This window comes from Camelus ferus, chromosome 1 (genome assembly GCF_009834535.1).
Source record: "Camelus ferus isolate YT-003-E chromosome 1, BCGSAC_Cfer_1.0, whole genome shotgun sequence".
In the NCBI taxonomy this organism is placed as follows: domain Eukaryota; kingdom Metazoa; phylum Chordata; class Mammalia; order Artiodactyla; family Camelidae; genus Camelus; species Camelus ferus.
The window spans coordinates 76531289-76552665 of NC_045696.1; the positions used below are offsets into that span (position 1 = coordinate 76531289).

The following is a 21377-nucleotide window of genomic DNA, read 5'->3' on the forward strand; positions in this document are numbered from 1 at the left end:
GGGATTAAACCACCTTAATTTTAAACGGTTCTGTTTCCTGAGTGATGAAAGTTGCAAAGGTGTGGGCTATCTTGCCATACCACACCCCTGGATGCAATATTACTGAAATAAAACAAGTCAAGATTTGTTTAGCCATTTTATAATACACATGCAACTTCTGGTAACAGTTACTGGTATGAGGTTTCTCTTTGTTGAGTAATTAGCTAGGAAGTTCAAGAGAACTCTCTTAATAATGTGCCTCTTTGCTTTAAAATTTCTTAGTAACAGTGTAATTTCTCCTTTCTAGAAACATATTAACATTTATATTCAAAGCTTAAGGACAGCTTTTAGATTAGGACAAAGCACTGAAAATTAGTAACAACAGTTACTTTTGTCCTTACCTCACTCTTGTGCCTAATTATGGCTTGCATTTTGGTGAGGTCTCTAGATGTGCTGGGATGAGTAGAGGGTAGGGTAACAATACATGTGACTTTTGTACAGTGGCTTATTTGAGCATTTCATGTAGAAGCTGTGGTATTATATCAGATAGATTCTAGAATATAAAAATCAAATGAACAAAATATGGCCTCATTTAAAACCCCTTTGCTGGGAGGATCAAGGCTTTTGCACAATTAGTGCTTTTTTTGTCCAAAGGGTACTTAAAGTTTGTCTCCAGTGAGCATGGGGCATGAAGTGGGACAAGTTTTGGCACAGGTGTCCACCTTTGGTGACTTTTATCATGAAATTCAAATGAAGTCATTTATGCACAAAAATACCTTGTAAACTACAAGAATGTAAACCAATGCATGGGTTATTTTTGTCATTGTGATAATAACAACGAAGGAGTTTGTTAGGAAAGGAGGCAGCTTAGTGTAGACAGCTTAGTGTATGGTAGCTTAGTATAAGAATTTTGGGGCTGGAAGCCCTGGACCCCGTGAACCTGAGGGAGAGTGGGCCCTCCTTTCTGAAGGGAGAGAATGAGGTCATTTTGAGGGAAGATTAGTCTGGAGTCCCAGGTTTGGAGATAACCCTATTAAGAATCAGTGTAGTTGGGAAGTCCTCACTTACTGGATGAGTGAGTGGTTTGTTTTTACAGCAGTTGCTGCTTGGAGAGAACCCATGCTTGGTGCACAATGAAACTTCAAAAACAAGCCAGGCCAATAGTCTTGTTTCATTGGGTAGCTCAGATAATGAACCCTAGTTGTGCTGTTACAGTTTGCTAATTGAAGACAGGACTATGATTAGTAACAAATGTAAGTAATTAATCAATGCTTAAAAATATTTGGAAAGAAAAGGGAATATACTATATTCTCATCACTTCTGGAGTCTTTGCAAAGGGGCTAGTTCTGTAGTAAATAAGCCTGAGCTTAGGATCTTACTGAAATGCAAAACTAGCTCTCTTTGTGCTGTTCCCTGTACATGCAGCAGTGTTTTGGAAACCTGCAGTTATCTAAATTCCCATCGGGTGACATTGTTTAATCTAACATTCCCTCTTTCGTATATGAAAGTAGCTCTAAGGACAAACCACGGAGATGCTTTGAACTCTCTTTCTGGTGGTTGGGAGGGAGTTTCCAATCTCACTCCCTTTCCTCTGATGGTTTTCCTGCCCCCCCACCCCCCAAAGGTCTGGAAAGGCCTCTGGCTGCTCCTCCCTCCACTCTCCTCCTGCAAGGGCTCCTCAGGGGCAGGAGCCTTTGACCTTGGCCAAAAAAAGCATGTCTCATCACTGAGTTTATGAGCTTATTAAGCAACCCAGATGTGTAAAAGTTACTTCAGATGAACTTTTGTGTGTGTGTGTGTGTGTGTGTGTGTGTGTGTGTGTGTGTGTGTGAAAAGGTCTATGATATTAATTGAAAGGAAAAGACTACTGCTTTAAAATAGTGACTACATCGATTTCCAAATATTTTGATGAAAGCACCGAAACAGAAATCTTCACCTAAAAAGGCTGCAAAAAATTTTACTTTGAAGATTGCAATAATTGAAAATAACAACAAAAAGGTTTCCTTTAGGCCAAATCTTAAAATGGTAAGCTGCTTTCTATACCCCAGGCTTATATAAAGGTCTCAGAAGACCCCCAAGCCCTGCTTTTTGAGGGCCTTATAAAAATAAACACATTTGTTTGAAAAATTGGGAGGTGCCTCGCTTTTTAAAAACAACCCGTTGCACTGTCTTTCTCCATCATGTCACATTATCACTCATCTAAGTTGTATGCTATTAAACCACCTTGATGTGCTATACACATGCGAAAAGTACACGAAGTGGATAAACTTCTACTGTCGATGCTGCCGTAGAGGTATATGTTTAGTAAACATTTAGTTACATTATTTTATTTTTGTGAAATGCTAACTGATCGACCAAACCTTTCAAACAGACCCACCAGACGATAAATACCACCATATGTTTAATCCACAGTACATTTGGGCATAAACACTTCAATTACAGCTTTGTGTTTAGTATCAAAACCCCTTTCTTGTGTGCGTGTGTTTTCTCTACAGATCCTGTGCTCTGGATTACATTTTGAAAATCGCTTATTACAGATAAAGCACCTTTCCAGGTACGATTCCGAAAAACATATGTATTTATGCACACGAAGGTGCGTGCGGATCTTTCCCAAACAAATGTCCATATGATGCCTGCGCCGCGCTCCCCGCACACGCTCACCGCGTGCGTATGGCCCGCCGGCCGCGCCGCGCAGCCGGGGTGCCCGCAGGGCCAGGCTGACCCCGAACCCGCGGGAGCCCCACTGGCCTCCCCAGGAAAGTTAACCGGCGTTGCCCCACCAGCGGCGGCGCGAGCTCCCCGCCCCCACCGGGCCTCGGGCCGCGCGGCCAACACCCAGGCCGCCCCGCACCCGGCCGCGCGCGGCGGTGGGGGCGGTGGGGGCGGCGGGGGCGGGGCGGCCGGGGCCCCAGCGGCGCCTCGGAGCGCCTGCGGGCCTTTCTTTCTTTTTAAAAGCCTGCGCCGCACCCGCCCAGCCCCCAGCATCGCCTTGGCGGGCGGGAGGGAGAGGAGCAGGGCCGGCGGAGGCCCCCCCGCCGCGCCGCCGCCGCCTCCCCGCGTCCGCGGCGCCCCTCCCCCGCCGGCCCCTCCCCCGCGCGCCCGCCCCCCCCCGGCGCAGGCCGCTCGGGTTTGTTTTGCTGCGCGGCCGCCGCCGCCGCCGCCGCCGCCGCCGCCGCCGCCGCCGCCGCCGCGGGCCTAGCGAGCTCATTTGTGCCTGGCTGGTCCCCATTCCTCTCTCCCCAGTGTTGAGTGTCTGAGCCGTTGGCTGCTCCGAACCGCTTGGCTCTTTCCCTTAGTAACAGCTTTTACCTTCTGCCTCAATTCCTCTCCCCGCTCGCGCCCTTCCCCCGCGCGCCGCCTCCCCCCGCCGCCGGCCGCGTGCGCCCCCGCCCCTCCCCCCGCGGCGGGAGCACCTCCGCTCGCCACCTGGGGACCCGCGCCGCGCTCCCCGCCCCCGCCCGCCCGGCGCCCATCCCCCGCGCCCTCCGCTCGCCGGGGTTATAATTGCCTCTCACCCCCCGGAGGGGTTATTTTGGGGGTGGTTGGAGGCGGTGGCGGCGGCGAGGAGGGGAATTTCCTTGTGCCTCCATTCCCGGGAGGGGGGAGCGGCGTCGGAGGCCACCGTTCCCAGGTAAGCGCCGGGGGCCGGACCCCGAGGTGGGGGCGGCCGCGGGCCGTGGCGGGGGGCGCGGGCGGAGAAGGCCGGGGGACGCCGGGCCGCGGGGGGATGGGCGCCGTGGAACATGCATTTTTCAACTTGGCCCTTCAGGGAGCCAGGGGCTTGGTGGGGGAGGGGAAGGAAGGGAAGGCATTTAGGGTGCCCCATCCCCCCTTTTTGCTCTCCCTGGCTTCTTTGAAATGCTCACGTGCCTGCCCACCCCCTACCCTTTCCCGGTCCCGGGGGATCCTCACCCTTATTATGTTGTTGTTCCCGAATTGTGCACCTCGGCCTTCTCCCCCTCTTCCACCCTTCGTGCATTTACACCCCTTTTTGTGTGTGTGTGTGTGTGTGTGTGTGTGTGTGTGTGTGTATGTATGTATGTAGGGGGAGGCTTTCAGGAAAGAATTTGCAGCAAACTGAATCAAGGAGCCATCATGAGGCCGACTCCTTTATAGCCTATTTTTAGCAGAGGAGAGGGATTTTTTGGGTGCACGTTATTTTGTTAAACCTTAGGCAGCGATGGAAATCCGCTCCCCTCCCCCGGCGCGGCCCCGGCCCTGGCGCGGCGACCCCGGCCGGCGTGCGGGGGCTGCGGGCGGCTGTTGGGGCCGCGCGTCCCGGGAGGGGGAGGGGCGCGCGGCCGCGGGGCCGCACTCCGGGACGTGTTTATTTGTAACTTAGTGCTTTTTATCGTCTTGAGGAGGTATTTGATAGAGCTTCTTTGAAGTTGGGTTCAGAAGTGTAGAATTGGCAAAGTTATTGCCAGCTTCCTGGTAAGTTTTGGGTGGCTCAGAGTCACATTATTTTCTGACAGTGTAAAGGCCACGTTGTGAGGGTGGTTTCTCGGTAACTTCCTCTTTGCAACCGATGTCATTTTTTGAACAGAAGCAGGCTTTTATTTAAGTGAAATATTAATCTGAAATGGCAGCTCGAGGGAAGCCATGCATGTGGTAACGTGTTCAGTATTTTTGGAAGTTCCTAATTTGCTGAAACAGGCATCACTTTGCAGTGGCAACCGAGAATAAATTTAGGTTGTGGAAATGGTGTATTTCATGTAAAATGTAATGGCTCTTAAGAGCTGCTCCCGTTGTTAGGTTATCTAATAACATTCTAGAAAATAATTTGGTGACTACAAATGACAAAAGTATTGGAACCTAGTTGAAAACTAGATTTTTCTCGGTGTCTGGAGTTTTGCTTAAAACCGTGGACTGTGCGGGCACCAAGGTGAAGAGTTTCAGCACCTATGTGGTTTACAGTTGACTGAAGGAAGTTGACTCTTGGCTTTCTTGTTTTCCAAACAAGACCCTAATGCTGATCTAAACAAGCTTGTTAATAAAATATGATGGGTGGAATGATGGGTTATTTTTAGTCTGAATGGTTTGATTTCCCCCTCCCCCATATAATTAAGTAATCGTTTCCCTCCCCCCTCTTCCCCCTGAAGACTCCTGTATCAGATTGGATAATATAAGGGCCTGGTGGTATTTTTATCTACTTACTTAAAAGTTATTGTAAGAAAAATCCTGATTACACGTTGAAGATACAGTGAGTGACTTTTTGGTTTTCTCAGTGTGGTTTATTTTCATTTTTGTTAAATAAGATCCATGCTGCATTGGTGTATTTTAGCAATCTTGACTTCGTGGGACTGTATGTTCTCATCATTTTAGTAAGTTTAAAGTCTAGGGAAATAGGGCAGCTTTGTCTCCATGAAAACAGCGTGTATGTTGGTTAGTATCATGGGAGTTCATGGCAAGCCAGCTTCGGAAATTATCATTGAGCGCGTTCTAGAAATAGTCAGCGTTTACCTGTGGAGGAGGGGCAGCAGGAAGAAAGTATGCCTGAGAGTGCTTGTAATTCGTTGTTCCTTTTTGCTCTTAAATCAAGGTTTTCCTGCTTCTTTGGAATATGATTTTTTCCCCCTAGTTGTGCTGTCATGCACCGTGTGATACATGTAATCACAACCATTAAATCCATAAATAACTCCTTTTTTTTTTCCATTGGATAGTTAGAATCAGACCTAGAGGGCTAAATATTAGACTGTAAGAATGAAAACAATATGTACATGGAAAAAGTTTATTTTTTAACTGTTAAGGAACTTAATTAAGGGACTTTTAATGGTGTAAAAATTATTGCAAAGCTCACCACCAGTTTATGTTTTTCTCCCAACATACACCAGATTTGGTTATTATGGGAGACACCTGTGGTAAATGGAGTGGCTCCTTGTGAAGGTTGTATTTTTGCATAGGTTGCTTCAAAGAAGTGTGAAATATTTTAATAACTTTTTACATGTGTCCAGGAATCTTTTTGTTGCCTGTGTTCTCAACATCTAATTAAGATTTACCATGATTACCATGATACATGCCTATCAAAAGAAAAAGAAATAACTACTTCCTGTGTCCTGGGAACCTTTCAAGCTAATAAGCAGAAAGGGCAGACCTTAATATAAACATAGGGGTTACTGATAAAAAGATGTGACTAATGGACCTTTTGAATGACTACCTGTTGAACAAATACATTTGTTCCTATATAGTAATGAAATATATAAGTACAAACTTGTCACTTGAGTAGCTGACAAAGGAATCCTCTAATTTACTACAGAAGTTATTACTACAAAGAATTTCTGACTTGACACATTTTGTTGAAGTTGGTAGAAATAATTTGCTGGGTTTGTTCAATTTTTGTGTTATTTATATAAAAATAATTGAGAAGAATGTGAATGGTAGTAAGTCAAGGGAGAGAGATGATAGAAATATTGGCACTGTTTTGGACTTTGTATTTTTCTAGTACATGGAATTCGACTCGTTTCACAAATGACATTTACAGTAGAAGTCACTGGAATGCAAAAGATAGAGCAGCTAACATCGAGATATTTATATATCCCCATAGTACAGATGGCTGGGACCCCAGGGATGTGTAGTGAAGAATTGGTACAATTTGATCTGGTTTGGAGACCACCATGATGGTATCTCCTGCTCTATCATCAGCAGATACTTGAATGTAAAAAAAAGAAAACAGCCGTGTGAGAGAGGTGATGCTGGAGAGGTTTACTGTTCACCACCTCTGGGATTGGACTCCCTAAGAGTACCATTAATTGCCCTGTTAACAAGAGTCGGAGGGAAGGGACTCTGCTGGGGCTATACTCTAGGATGGGTGTGAGATGTCATTTATACTTCAGGCTAATCCTATGAGATTGGGTAGTATTGGGTTCTTGTGGATGATGAAACAGCAAGGTGCAGATAAATTAAAAACTTGTCCAAGGCCACAGAGTGATCAAGTGATGCACTGGGATTCAGACTCAGGTCTGTCTGAGCCCTAGTCCATGTTCTTTCTAGGTGACTGTAGCTGTGCCACATTTCCCCAGCTGTTTTGTCAGTCTTGTCTAAACGTTCTTGCAAAAACTCTTGTTTCTGATCAAGTTTATAATTCTGTATTTGGGATCTCTACTAACTGGGTCAAGTGATTGCGTGGATAAATGAAATTCATAGGGCTCAAATATCATTGTGCTTAATTCTCTGAAACTGTTTAATAAGATGCAGTCTTCTTGTCAGCTGCTGTATTTCCTACCTTAAGATTGACAGTGATGTTGTGGCCTGTCCATGTGCTGCCAGCAGAAATAAGAAAATGTGGTTCCATGCCTACAATTAAGAAGGAAAAGCAAATAAGAGTACCTCAGAGTAGTACATATTCCCCAAAACTTGTATAAGTAAAATCATAAAAGTCTTTTTTTGCAGCATAGTGGTTCTGTTCGGGGTTCTCAGGTGAAGTCCCAGATTTCAAACTCAGGCTCCACCCCTTATTAGTTCTGTCACCTAGGGGGAATATAACTCCCATTGTGTCTCACTTTCCTCCTTTGTAATGGGACAGTCCATTTTGAGGAGCTGAGAGGATTAAGAGAATTGTATGTAAAGTTGCTGAGAACATTAGTGACAAGCATCTGGGAAATGTAGGTTTAGGATGATAATAGGTTTGGATTTGAAGTCTGCTTTTTTGTATTATATTATATTTGCTTGTTGTTTGTTTAAGTAGGGGCATAATGTTATAGAAGGTATTTGGCAATTTTATTTCCTGAGTTCCTGGGCAAAATAGTTGAAATAAGCTTAGCATAATTTATTTACTCTTAAAGCTGTGACTTAAGGCTTCCTTGAAGAATTAGGTTGGATTTTAACACTAAATGGGAACAATACCAAGTTCCACGGTTGTCATAGGTACAGTGGTGGGTCTTTTGTGTGCCTTTGTTGCTGTTCTTCTGTTACTTGGGCTTGGACTTCTGAAGTCTGCGCACACCATTTGAAACATTTTCCAACTATTTTTAAGTAAAAAGGGATTTAATTTTTTGAGGCTGGATTGGGCAGTATCTAGGATCTGCTTTTTAAATTGGAGTGATTACTTTAATTAGGTTATTGTTTTCTCTAGCCACAACCTTTCATCTGTATGTGTTCTTGTTCTATATTTTCAGCTGCTGTCAAGACAGTTCTGCTTGGAGGTTCTGTTTCTCTGAAATGTCTGTGAGCCTTATCTTATCCCTTCCCATTTTTTTTTTTTAACCATTCTTAATTCAGCGGTAATGTTAACTACTACTAGAGTTCTTTGCGTCAGGACTCTGAAGACGCTTTGACAGGTACTTGTGACAATCTGAGTGGCTAGTTTCCTGATTTTTTTTTTTTAATTGAAGTATAGTTGATCTACAATGTTGATAGTTTCTGTTGTACAGCATTTTAATTCAGTTATACATGTATGTTGTTTTTCATATTCTTTTCCATTATAGGTTATTGTAACAGATTGAATATAGTTCCCTGTGCTAAACAGTAAGACCTTGTTGTTTTTCAATTTTATATATGGTAGTTAGTATCTGCAAATCCTAGACTCCTACTTTATCCCTCCTCTCCCTTTTTCTTTCTGGTAACTATAAGTTTTTTTACTATGTCTGTGAGTCTGTTTCTGCTTTATAAGTAAGTTCATTTGTACCATTTTTAAGTAAATTTCTGCACTTCCACATATAAGTGATATACATTATTTGTTGTTCTTTGTTTGGCTTATTACACTTAGTATGATAATCTCTAGGTCTATCCATGTTGCTGGAAATGGCATTTTTTTTATGGCTGAGTAGTATTCCATTATATATATCTATATATACACATATAAGTAGTGCCATATGTATATATATAGCACAACTTTCTTATCTAGTCATCTGTTGATGGACATTTAGGTTGCTTCCATGTCTTGGCTACTGTAAATAGTGCTGCTATGAAGATTGGGGTGCACGTGTCTTTTCAAATTAGAGTTTCCTTTGAGTATCCTGATTATTAATAGTGAGGAAACCAACGCTTGGGTAGTAAAGGGTGCAGAGGGATTTAGGCCCAGTGTGGCTGACTTCTAGACCAGTGTTTCATAACTAGCAGACTGTTTTCTCAGTAAGTGAAGGAAAGAATGAATGAATGGTTTTAGGTTTGGGGTTAATGCATTACTTTTCTAGTAAGTTGCCCTGAGTAGCCTTTCTTCTCCATCCTGTCTCTAACTACTGATAATGTAGTTTATTTAAGGTACTGGCTTCATCATGTCTGTTCTCCTGCCAGAGAACCCGTAATGGCTTCCCGTTGCCAACTGGATGTAGTTCATGCGCATCATGTCTGGCTTTTAAGGCTCCATTTTACCTGTTTGGATTCATTTCCCATTCTTCTCCAATGGGGATTTTTGCCTACCTATCAGATTCTGCAGTTTTGCTGTACTCATTACTCCTCTGCTTTTGCATGTACTGTTCCTTCCCTTTGTCCTTTTTATAGCCTAGTTTCAGTCCCACTTCTTTCATGAAGCTTTTTCTGGCCATCCTGACTCAGGATATTTTTCTTCTCTGAGGTTCCATTGCCTTTAAGGAATATCAGAAAAGCTCCATAACTACTTACTGTTTTGTGAGTGTGTGTCACATTGCCTCAGCTGCATGCTACATTTCTTTAAGGAAAGGACATTTTCCTCATAGTATTTAGCAGAATCCTTGACTTTTGTATTATACTATCTTCATGATAAAGTGGATTTTTCTCTGAGGGCCCATGTTAAAATAAGAACAGTGACAGTCCTGTTTCATGCTTGTTGATGTGGCAGAAGCTTTTTGAATTAGGCCTTCAAAGTTTAGTTATATTATAGTCACATTTACACTTTGTTTTTGGTTAAAGTACTGTAGTCACATTTGACTGTTAATTTGAATTTTGATGCTGCTAGTGTTGACAAGGAAGGAAAAAAAACCTAGTCAACACTTACAATGGAATTAAAATGGATAGTTCTAGCCTCTTAATCCTGGAATAGTAGCCACAGTACTAGTGAAAAATCTAGTCTAGTTGGGAATCATGTCACACTAAGTTGGCTTTATCTGGTTATATTTGTGTTAGTTATTATGAAACTTAAAATTTTGGATTTTATTTTTTAACCCTCGGGCTTTTTTGCTTGTTATTTTTTCTGTAGTGTGTCTAAATAAAATTATGTTTTTAGCTCTCAGGATGTTTGACAGCGTTCTGACCACACTGGTGTCCCGACTGAGCCGTTGCTCTGAATATATTAATGTGCATCTATCATACAGTGTAAGTGGGTTTAATCTACCAGAGGAACATCACTGTAGCTGTCTCTCTTCAGTAGGTTCTTATGGTAAAGGTGTGCTACATCAGTTCCAGACAGCCTGGGCAATTCTAAAGGCAACTGATGTGGTATTCTGTCATATTTAGAATTTTAAAATGTAAGCTTTTCGGCATCAAACAGAATGAGTTGGATGTTACCCTGCTTTCTGAGAGCCTAGATTCTGAACTCAGAATGAATACATTCAAGCTTATAAGTGTCATGCTGAAAGATCAAAAATTAAATTGCAGTGAACAAAGCGCCCAGATTAAGGAAGATATTTATGTGAAATGAATTGTTTGAAGAATGAATGAGGAAGAATGGGTATTGAATGTTTAAACTGGAGAGTTTGCCGCCTGTTTTCCTCTTTATCTGTTGAAAGTTTGTTTCAGAAAGTAGAATTAAAGAAAAAAAAAAACAATAAAACATGGAGACCAAGGGTCAGAGATGGTCATTCCAGTATCTTAATAGAATAATTCTTTATATGAAACTGTACTCTGGACTCTCAGACTTATTTTTTTTTTAAGTAAAGGAGATGGTTTAAATTTTTAATTATTTTAAAACAAAAACAGTGAAGAGTTTTACTTTTTAAGAACTAGACATCAATCTACATCTTGATATCTTTATTTTGTTGGAGATCAAAATTGGTGGCAGTGCTTTTCTTTCTTTTTTTTTTTTTTGCGTTGTGTCCTGGTTAGCACACTAAATAATAGGCATCATAACAGTGCCAAGTGTTTGTTTTTTTTTTTTTAACATGGTTTTATTGAGTAATAGTCATTTTACAATGTTGTGTCAAATTCCAGTGTAGACCACAATTTTTCAGTTATATATGAACATACATTCATTGTCACATTTTTTTTTCACTATGAGCTACCACAAGATCTTGTATATATTTCCCTGTGCTATACAGTATAATCTTGTTTATCTATTCTACATTTTAAAATCCCAGTCTGTCCCTTCCCAACCCCCGCCCCCTTGGCAACCATAAGTTTGTATTCTGTGTCTATGAGTCTTTCTGTTTTGTATTTATGGTTTTTTTTTTAGATTCCACATATGAGTGATCTCATATGGTATTTTTCTTTCTCTTTCTGGCTTCCTTCACTTAGAATGACATTCTCCAGAAATGTCTATGTTGCTGCAAATGGCGTTATGTTGTCGGTTTTTATGGCTGAATAGTATTCCATTGTATAAATATACCACATCTTTATCCAGTCACAAGGTGCTAAGTGGATGTTTGTGTTTTTGTTCTTACTGCTTATCAACTTGAATGGTGGGTAGCGTTATAATGCTTTAAATTGAATATTTAATTCAATATTAACCAAGTGAATTTTTACCATTTTTTGCAAAGCCATAGTTACGTGGATAAGTTATTTAGCTTCTAGAAATGTATAAGAGGATCAAATGAAATGCTACCTAAAATTTGCTCTGTCATTCTCCTGATACTTATACAGTGAATTCCTGTATTAAAATTCTTAGATTCTGTCATTTAATGATTTTTTTTTTTTGAGAGACATTACATGGGAAATTTGCTTAGGGTATTTAAAGACTGAAAATACACAGCCTTGCATAGAATAATAGGAAGTACTTGACATTAGCATAAGGAAACACCTTACCAGGGAAGTTTAGTAGTAATAGCGTATTTTGGTGGTTACCTTCAGCTGCTAATAGAACATAGCTTATGGGTTAGGGAGAGGTGTTTTATGCTTTTCTCCTTAATTTGAACAGGCTAATTGGGTAGAGTGTATACTAATTTTGTTCCATTTCTATTTTGTGGCTATCAAATGCCATTAACTGACAGTGTAAGGCAATTGGGTTATCTACTTTGAGTTTCTGAAATAAGATAATGGGAATAGATAATGAATTTCCTTAATATTTTTTCTGTATAAGTATTATTTTATAGGATAAAATTTATCATTCATGTATGAGTTTTAGATGCTGTTTGTATCTGTAGTGATGTTTCTTGGCACCTTTTTATTTAAAAATTAATATGCTATGTACTTAAAAGTTTTTAACCCACTGAAGTGATGGATTTTTTTCTAAATTACCTTTATCTTCCTTAGTAAGCAGTATACATTTGAGAGATCACAGACTGGGGTTAGGAGTGCAGTCTGTTATCAGGGAAATAGTTTTCCTATTCTTGTGCAAAAACTAACAGACCCTCATGGGGATTACTTCTTTGACCTTAGATTTCCTTCTGTCCTGCCAGCAGAGGTCACCAGTTTTAACACCTGGTGAGAGATCTTTTGTGCAAATTGTTTCTTTACAGTTTTCTTTAGATTTGATGTTTATGGCTTTCTTGTTAGTATTTATAGGATCTTCTCAAAGATACACTTAAGTGAAAAAAACATGGAGGTGGAGGATCCTGTATAGTCTGCTGCCATTTCAGCCTAAAAAGAGGGAGAGGAATGGAAAGGAGGATACACAGGATGGAGTGTGTATGTTTGTGTATATATTGTTTGTTTATATGCTCAAGGTGACTGCAGGAAGATACACAGGAAACTAGTAATAGTGGTTTTGGGGTGGGGTTGGGGTGGGGAGGCCATGTCATCAGATGTAGGAGAAATTTATTTTCACATATCATCTTCTGAACTGTTTGAATCTTACTATATTAGTATTAACCATTTCAAAAAAAAAAAAAAAAAAGTAAGGGTTGTGAAAAAGCAAGACATCCAGTTAAGAATTCTTAATCTTTCTATGTCAAAAGAAGAGAGAAAACCACGTTAATTTCTCCCATGTTTTTCAGCAGTTCTTGAAGAGATGGAACTGTATATTTTTGCAAACATTTATTTTTATTTCTCAGATTTGTTGGCAGAATTAGAGCCATTGAATATGATTAAAATGTGCCGGCTCTGTTTCATGACTGGGTCATCAGACCAGTGGAAGTATTTAGTGATAGTGAACTGGTGATTTTCGAGTCCTATCCAAGGTTGATAATTAGAAATTAACTCGATGCAAACTGTAAAAGGAGATGATTGTACAGAAGTTCATAGTTGTTGCCTGCTTTCACAAAGTGTTGTTTTCCCAAGGGTTTGGAAATCAGGTGAAAATGAGGGTTCTCATAGTTTTGTAGTCAGTTCCAATAATTATGGTAGTCTTTGTTATAATGGGATTTGTGGAACTGTAGATTGTGATACTGCACTGATCCTAACATGACTTGTGAATTTGGATGTATGTATTATTGATTCCAAGGAGATAGGTGTATCAGATTCTTATTCCATTTTTGTGCATTTAATTCTGCTACAATGTGACCTGACCCTAGCCTTTCCTGAGAGCAGTGCATCTCTCTTTGGTGATCAGAGGACTAGGTAGGGTCTGTGTCTGATCTTTGGTGGTAAACTCTTACTGTAGGGTATTACTGTGAAGAACTCAGCCTCCTGAGCCAGGCATAGGTGGTTTGAATCCTGTCTCCCTGACTTATCAGTTGTATGGTTTTGGGAAATTATGTAACCACTCCAGTTGGTTTCCACTCTGGCAAATGGGAATTTTTCTTTGTAGAGCAGTTGTGAGTAATGAAACATGAATGAACATAAGGTAGTTATCATAGGGCTGGCACATAGGAAGTACTCAATAAATGCTAGCTACTCCTTGCTGCTGCATCTAACAAAAGCACCAGCAGCTGTAGCGAGAGGCAGAAAAGTGACGCCGCTCCTCTAAACCGTCATGGCTTTCTGTGGCAACTGCGCAGAGTGGGATGGTTAGCATTCCCAGTTCGGAGGGCTGGCGACTACATTTGGTGATTGAGCTTTTGTTGCTCACATAAGAATGTGTACTATGGAGCTTTGTGGTAGAACTGATAATATAGGTTGTTTTACAATAATATCTTATATTGAATTTGGTCACATCTTGATAAGCTGTTTCAACAAAAAGTTAAGTACTTTAAAAAAAAAAGTTTTTTGCTGTTTGGAATGGAATCTCTACTCCTTTTCTCCAGTCTCTGAGAGATCCAGCACTGCTCTGGCTCTCAGTGAACACTGCCTGGATGGATCAGTCATTTCAGATGCACATGTTAGACACATTCTGAAGACTTTGACTTGGACTTTCACTAGGAAATACGTTTGACAGAACCTAGGATTTGTGTATGTGCAGAAATACTGAGGTAAGTGTTCAGGGAATTATGCTTACTTTAATATGTGGTACACACTCATTTTCTATACTCTTTCATTTATAAACATGCTTTTATAAACTTTTAAACTGATTTTATTTTATAAGTAATGAGAATTTCATTATTCATTGGATTCAGAAAAGACTGGTTCAAAGGAGTTTGATCTTTATGGATTTAGAATCAGTACTCAAAATTAGAAACAAATTATGATGAATGATAGAGCATAGATAGGTTACACTCATTGGTGCTAACGTCATTAGGTAAAATTCTGACGCTCCGTGAGGATCCTGAAAGTTGAATGCCCCAATTTTTGTAAAATATGCATACAAAGAATGAGAAATTTTGATTGCTAATAAATGTGAATGTAAGACTTTTTTGGAGAGGTAATCTGCAAACAGCTCTGGATTAAGAGCCCTGGATGCCTTTCGTAAACAGCAGTAATTATTAACAGAGCAATAACCATAATATTAAGTTTCTTATATCCCATTTGGGAAGAAATTTGGTTAGGTTGTTTTGTACTATTTAAAAACTCATACCATAAGCCGTGGAGGGCATGGCTCAGTGGTAGAAGTGCATGCCTAGCCTGCACGAGGTCATGGGTTAAATCCCCAGTACCTCCGTTAAAACAAGAAGTAAATGAACCTGATTCCCCTCCGCCAATAAAAACTATCATGCCATAACATGTTGGCTGCCTGAAGTTACACTGTTTGATTGAAGATTAAGCTTATTGCTATGACAGTCTTAAGTTAACATCCTGGCCTGTGACCACTGGACATCTGTTTCTGGCACAGACATCTTTTTGGTTTTGGGTTATTTGTTGTCTGTCTCACTAGGCAGGGCCTTCCTTGAGGACAGCTACATTTCAACATCTTTATCTTCAGCATCTTGTCCAGTGCATGGTACACTATAGATTGTGCATTCATGTTGAGTTGAACCCATGAAGCTCTCTCACTGAGTTATAGTTTCCTAGTATAGACCTTTGCTTCTTTGAGGATGATCCAACTATACAAAAGCAGAAAAGGAATCTATCCGTTTTCACAAATTCATCGATGCTTGGACTCATTGTGTTCATACTATAAGACTTGTGAGGGTCTGCTTGATAACTTAGCATCCTGTTTGCAGTTTTTGGTGTCTGCAAAGACAGTGAATATGCTCAAAACCAGGGTAAAAGAAACAAACACCTTGACCTGACATTAGCAGTTAAACCTGAATTTGGGGTGTTGTGTGGACTTGTCTGCATGTTCCTGATACTCATGTACTTTTTCTAATTTATTCCCCCTTGGTCTCTTTTTTCTCCCTTAGTTATCACTTACCGGATACTGATGATGCCATCTTGCCTGGCTCCTGGTTCTTTGGATGTGCTCAGTCAGTGTATCTGCTCATGCTCTCCCCCTTTGACAGTGACTTTTCCTCAGGGCTTAGAGGATATGTACACGTTGTCTCTTTAAACCAGCCATTGCTGTATGAGTGATTCTGTGGCCCAGATTGGATCTTAATTCTGACCCTCTTCTCCTGGTTTGTGACTACCCTCATTCTAGCGTGGAAATATCCTATACTTTCTTCCTGTGTTCTGCTGTTGAGTGTAGGCTGCCAGTGGCATTAGACTTTCATTTAATGATGATAAGTAATGATGAGACAGATTTGGAAGATAGAGGAGGGTCAGAGATGGAAGAAATAGGAGTAGATGATGGTAACACCCAGTTGTTAGGGTGAGCTACTGTAACATCCTCTACTTCTAGCTCCTGATGAAAATATCCAGGATAATCTGAGCTATTGGGTGTTTGGAGTGGAGGTTGGAGATAAGAGATGAGAGGTCTTGGTAGATGTGATTGTGTTATCATTTGGAGCCTTCCAGAGTGGAAGATGACCCCCATTATACTCCCCCAGCTTTATTGAGGTGTAATAGATGATCCTTTTGTCAGAGGGAGATAGTTGAGCTGCTTTCTGGAAACCAGAATTTGTTATAAGGAAGGATTTTCAGTTTTAAACTTTGAAGTAAAATCATTGCCACAGTATTTCAGTGATATTTTAAAGAAGTATTTGTATTTAATAAGTAAAAAATTTAAAATTCATCAGCAGACTTAAAGAATTACTAAGGATGGTACATTTAAAAGATGAACATTTTCATTTGCCTCTGAATGTTGTTAAAACAGGCAAGGTAATATTAAATGAAAAACACAGAGAATTTATCTTAGAAGCTTTTGTGTTTTTTTACTCTTTGTTTACTGGTCTGCCTGAGAGCACTTTTGTTTAAGAAGATAACTTAATTTTGTATCCCTAGGCTCTTTGCTCCTTGTGCTGGGTGTGTTTTCTAATTTCTTGCTCTCTGCTTGGTTTGTTCCCTTTTTTGGGTCACATACTCTTGTGAATAGCTGGCTGCCTTATTTCATCTAGTCTCATTTGCCTTTCTTGCATTTTCTTCCAGATGACTCATGTGTGTTTTGCTAGTAGGTAACTTGGTTCATTTGGTCTGACAAATCAACATAGAAGTGACTTCCTATAAGTGAGAACTTGTGGTAACAGGAAAAGTGCCTTTTTATTTTTGAGATTGTACACAACATCATCATAATGACCTTTTGATAAATCTTATGGAAAATTCACTGGTATAACTTACACGGATGGATGCATGTGTGGTTTTATAGAATGCACGGCAGAAGTATTTGTATGTACCATTTTGTCTGGCACTATATGAGATGCTCAATAAGTATCAGTTTCCTTCCGTTTTCTCTGTGAGTTTTCCAACATACTCAGTATAAAACCCAAACTTTTTTCTTTAGCCTATGAGGGTCCCACCACTGCATGGTCTGCCTTTAGCCACTTCAGAAACCGTATCCTATCTCCTGGCACCTTTGTCCTTGTTCTCTGTGCCCAGCTATACCACCTCCACACCACTGAACAAGCTTGTTCCTATCTCAGTGCCTTAATTGCTTTGCTCTTTTCCTCAAGCTTTGCCCTGAGATTGTCAATGGCTAATTACTTTATGTCATTCAGATTTCAGTTCCATTGCCAGTGCCTCAGAGAAGTCACAGTGAAGTAGCTGTCCACTCCCTCGCCATTTTCAGTAGCATAGCACTTATCTTTCTGATAGCCTTAATTATTGATTTCTTTTTAAACTCACCTCTGTTATTTAAACTCTGTGAGTACAGAGTTGGACTCTTGTCTTGTCACTTCAGGACCTAAAACAGGACCTGGTAGGTGTTCAGTAAATATTTGAGTGAACTGTTCTCTCAGGAATGTTTTTGTGACCAGCTGATAGGCTTAAACTGGTTTGTCCTTACAACAGAATACTAGAAATTATTCTTTAAAAGGTCAACATTTAGGGGAGGGTTGGAAGAGACTTTCTTACATTGGTATCGACACTTGGAAGCCCAGGGACATATGTGAGTGCTGTCCACTTTTCCTGGAGGAACGTACTTACAGATGGTGTTTGAACCAGGAAAAAAACATAAATGAATAATTGATGAGCCAATTTGAATATGTGCATGTGGTAATCATAATGTTAGAGTTTTAGTAAGTAAACACTTTATTTTTCTTAAGTTAAAGATACGTATTTCACTCAAGAAAAATAATGAGGGCTAGATACCCCCATTTAAATTTTGTGCAGGTTCAGAAGATTTTGTCATTTGCCTTTATTTACATTTACCTGTGATATTCTGTCTTGATTAATCATGTGGTCAGCTTCTCAAAGTTGGTATATGAATCAGAATTTTATTTTAGTTGTAAGATAGAAACTCAGTTCAGACTAGCTTAAGCCAAAAAGGGAGATTTATTGGTATATGGAATCCAAAACGGAGTGAATGACTCAAATGTAAGGAAGAGCCTTGAGCCAGCTGGGCTTCAGGAGACAACTAGAACCAGACCCATTTGAAAGCTACCAGGAATCTTTGTCAACAACTTTGCCTTTTTTTTTTTTTTTTTTAATAGATTAGTTTCATTTTCCCATAGTAGATTGCCTTTCTTCATAAGGAGGAAAAATACAACTCTACGGTGCCAGTTTTTATCCTGTTTTCTCCTGCTGTAGAGTAGGGACTACCTCTTTCTCTATTTCATTTGGAAAATTCTTGAAGCACTGTTGAGTTTGGTTTGGGAAGGTGCCCACCATGGCCAGAGGCCATAGGAAAATGATGGCTGCTCCCCAGTACCTGGTGGGAGTGGGAGGAGAGCTGTGGGGGTGACTGCTGAGTAAAGACAGGAGCCTTTTCCCCTGTGCGTCACCCCCGCCTGTGTCACTCCTCACAAAACGTGTGTCCATTTATGGTTGGGGGGTGTGCTTTTAATCTGTGATAGATTGTCACAGAAAATTCTCTTTTAACCAGAATTGGCACTTTATTTGGCTTTGTGGTTCCCAACCTTTTCAGATACAGATCCATTTTTAAAAGGTCCCTCGTGATAGTAATTGTAGTTTTATGAACTCTGTTTATGGCTAATATGGGTATTCAAATGAATTTATCTTCTCAAAATGAGTCACATAGTAAAGAATTTGGTGCTGTTTTCATGTTGGTTTTGTTTTTAGCATTACTTCTGCTAATTTAAAAACTAATGGAAGCCAATATTTGAGGGCAGCTTCTAGAAAATTCATGGGTTAATTATACATATTTAGGGGGTAAATTAATCTCTGAGAAAGATAACTATTTTCATCCTAACCAGATAACTTTAGTATGTAACAACATTAACAAGTTACATATTCTGGACAGTTATTACTTTGAGCAATATATTTCATTAGTTAACTAAAATAAAATGGTTAGTTAGCCATGTAGAAAAAGCCTTTTATGACCAAGAGATAGTAATCTTTCTGAACTTCAGTTGCTTCATCTTTAAAACATTAAACTAGGTCTCTGTGGTCTTTTCTTGGTTTAACGCTCTTTGACCCTGTGATTGCACATGTAATTTAAAATTTAAGTCCCTGTTCAGCCAAATTAAATCGAAAATGTACAGTACTTACCTCTTCAGGTAAATCATTATGTGAATTATTTTTTCCTTAAGAAAATATTTGCATTTCTCTGACACCTTCTCAATTTTGAGCAAGTTAGTCATAGAGAAAAATATTTTTTGATATATGAAGAAGGAACTTTTATTGTTTAATCCATTAATCTTTGAGTTCAGGTGCATTTGTTACATCCCATTTCATTGTAGAGAAAACTACAAGAACTACCACCAGACACATTTTTGAGAATGTTTTTTCTTTAATGCCCTTAATTATATGACTGCTAACTGTCAAAGCCAATAATTTTTTTAGCAGTTCAGGTTTTATTTTGCTCTGTGTACTACATGTTTTAGGAATTGTACTAAGAGTATATCTCTTAGTTACCATATGATCTGGCAATCCCACTGTGGAGCGTATATCTGGAGAAAACTCTAATTTGAAAAGATACATGCACCCTAGTCTTCATAGCAGCACTATTTATTAATAGCCAAGACATGGAAGCAGCCTAAATGCCCATCAACATATGATTGGATAAAGAATTTGTGTGTAGACAGACAGACAGACAGACAGACAGACAGACAGACACACACACACACACACACACACACACACGATGGAATACTACTCTGCCATAAAAAAGAATGAAATAATGCCATTTGCAGCAACATGGATGGACCTAGAAATTACCATATTCAGTGAAGTCAGACAGAAAAAGATAAAATATATGGTATCACTTATATGTGGAATCCTAAAAAAATGGTACAAATGAGCTTATTTACAAAACAGGAACAGACTCACTGACAAAGAAAACAAATGTATGGTTACAGGGAGGGAGAGGGGAGGGCGGGATAAATTGGGAGTTTGGAATTTGCAGTTACAAACTACTATATACAAAATAGATAAACAGCAAGGTCCTACTGTATAACACAGGGAACTATATTCAATAGTTTGTAATAACCTATAAGGAAAAAATATGAAGAAGAATATATGTATAAATCACTATGCTGTATACCAGAAACTAACACGATGTTGTAAATCCAACTATACTTCAATAAAAGTATATCTCTTAAAGTTAGTGTTCACACCAAATATTGTTCATAGTCATAAGGTTTTAAATACTAAAATAAATTTCAAGTGTTGCCCATATTAACTACTAATTGAGAGTCTGTGTATGTTAAAACAAGTTACAATAAAAATAGACGTATGAGTGGTATAACAGAGGGAGAGGATATATGTTAGGCCACAGAGATGCTGAGTCAGGTGGTCTTTTCTGGCACACCGTTTGGTTTATGTGTAGCATATGGGATGTAAGTTGAGAGTGATGAGAATGGACAGGATAGGTAAGCAGGGATCATATCATGAAATGACTTCTTTGCTGTGGCAAGGATTTTGGACATTTGTCTGTGACAGGGAACTAGTCAAAGACTTTAAGCAGAAGATCAGGATTATATTTTGGCCCTGGATGTAGTACATGAAGGATAACATGATGGTCTCCGAGGGAAAGGGACTTAGCTCTGGACCTGAGTGACAGAGTGGGAAGGGTAATAGGTGAGAGTGATACATAACTCTAAGAGTATTGCAAACCGTCCACATTTCTGAATTCTGAGGGAAAAAAGCAGTTGGAAATTCAGGAGAAAATGGAGTAGCCAGGTTTTCTTTTCTCTGACTTGCTGCCGCTCCTCTTTTTGTGGGGAACCGGGGGTATGAAGACTGGGGTTTTATGGGGGTGGGGAATTAATTTGATATTCAAATGGCTAATGGACAAAATCGGGGCAACACAAGGAGGGGGGAAACGGCCCTTGTCATCGTGATATCCTAACCAAGGGGTAACTGAATTAGGTACTTACTTGTGAATAGTCACAAGAAAAATAGATTGGTATAGTAAAATTAGTTCATGAAGATTCTAGTGGGTATAATTTTTATTGAGTTTTAGGTTAGACACATTTTCATGTACTTTCAAAGCTTTTAAAAAGATTTTATGTTAGTATAAAAATCATTAGAATCTGATAACTAGGAAGTTAATCTGAATTAAGTAGTTTATAACATTATGTAATTAAAATTACACAAATGTTGCTTTTAAAAATATTTTTTATTTTGAAATAATTTTAGACTTA

The 21377-nt window shown here is 39.8% G+C and overlaps 1 protein-coding gene across 7 annotated transcripts in view; it reads left to right on the forward strand.

Annotated features, from left to right (window-relative positions):
* Positions 1-3305: 3305 nt before the first annotated feature.
* The window catches only part of TBL1XR1 (TBL1X receptor 1), a 155674-nt gene continuing 137602 nt past the window's right edge, over positions 3306-21377 (forward strand). For 4 of the 7 annotated variants that reach the window (XM_032484031.1, XM_032484016.1, XM_032484032.1 and 1 more), the window contains exon 1: positions 3306-3610. The gene's annotated coding sequence lies outside the window, so the exon portion shown is untranslated. Of the gene's footprint in view, positions 3611-4388; positions 4414-21377 lie in introns of those variants that run through there. The other 3 variants (XM_032484042.1, XM_006179453.3, XM_032484040.1) reach the window with 3 other exon arrangements.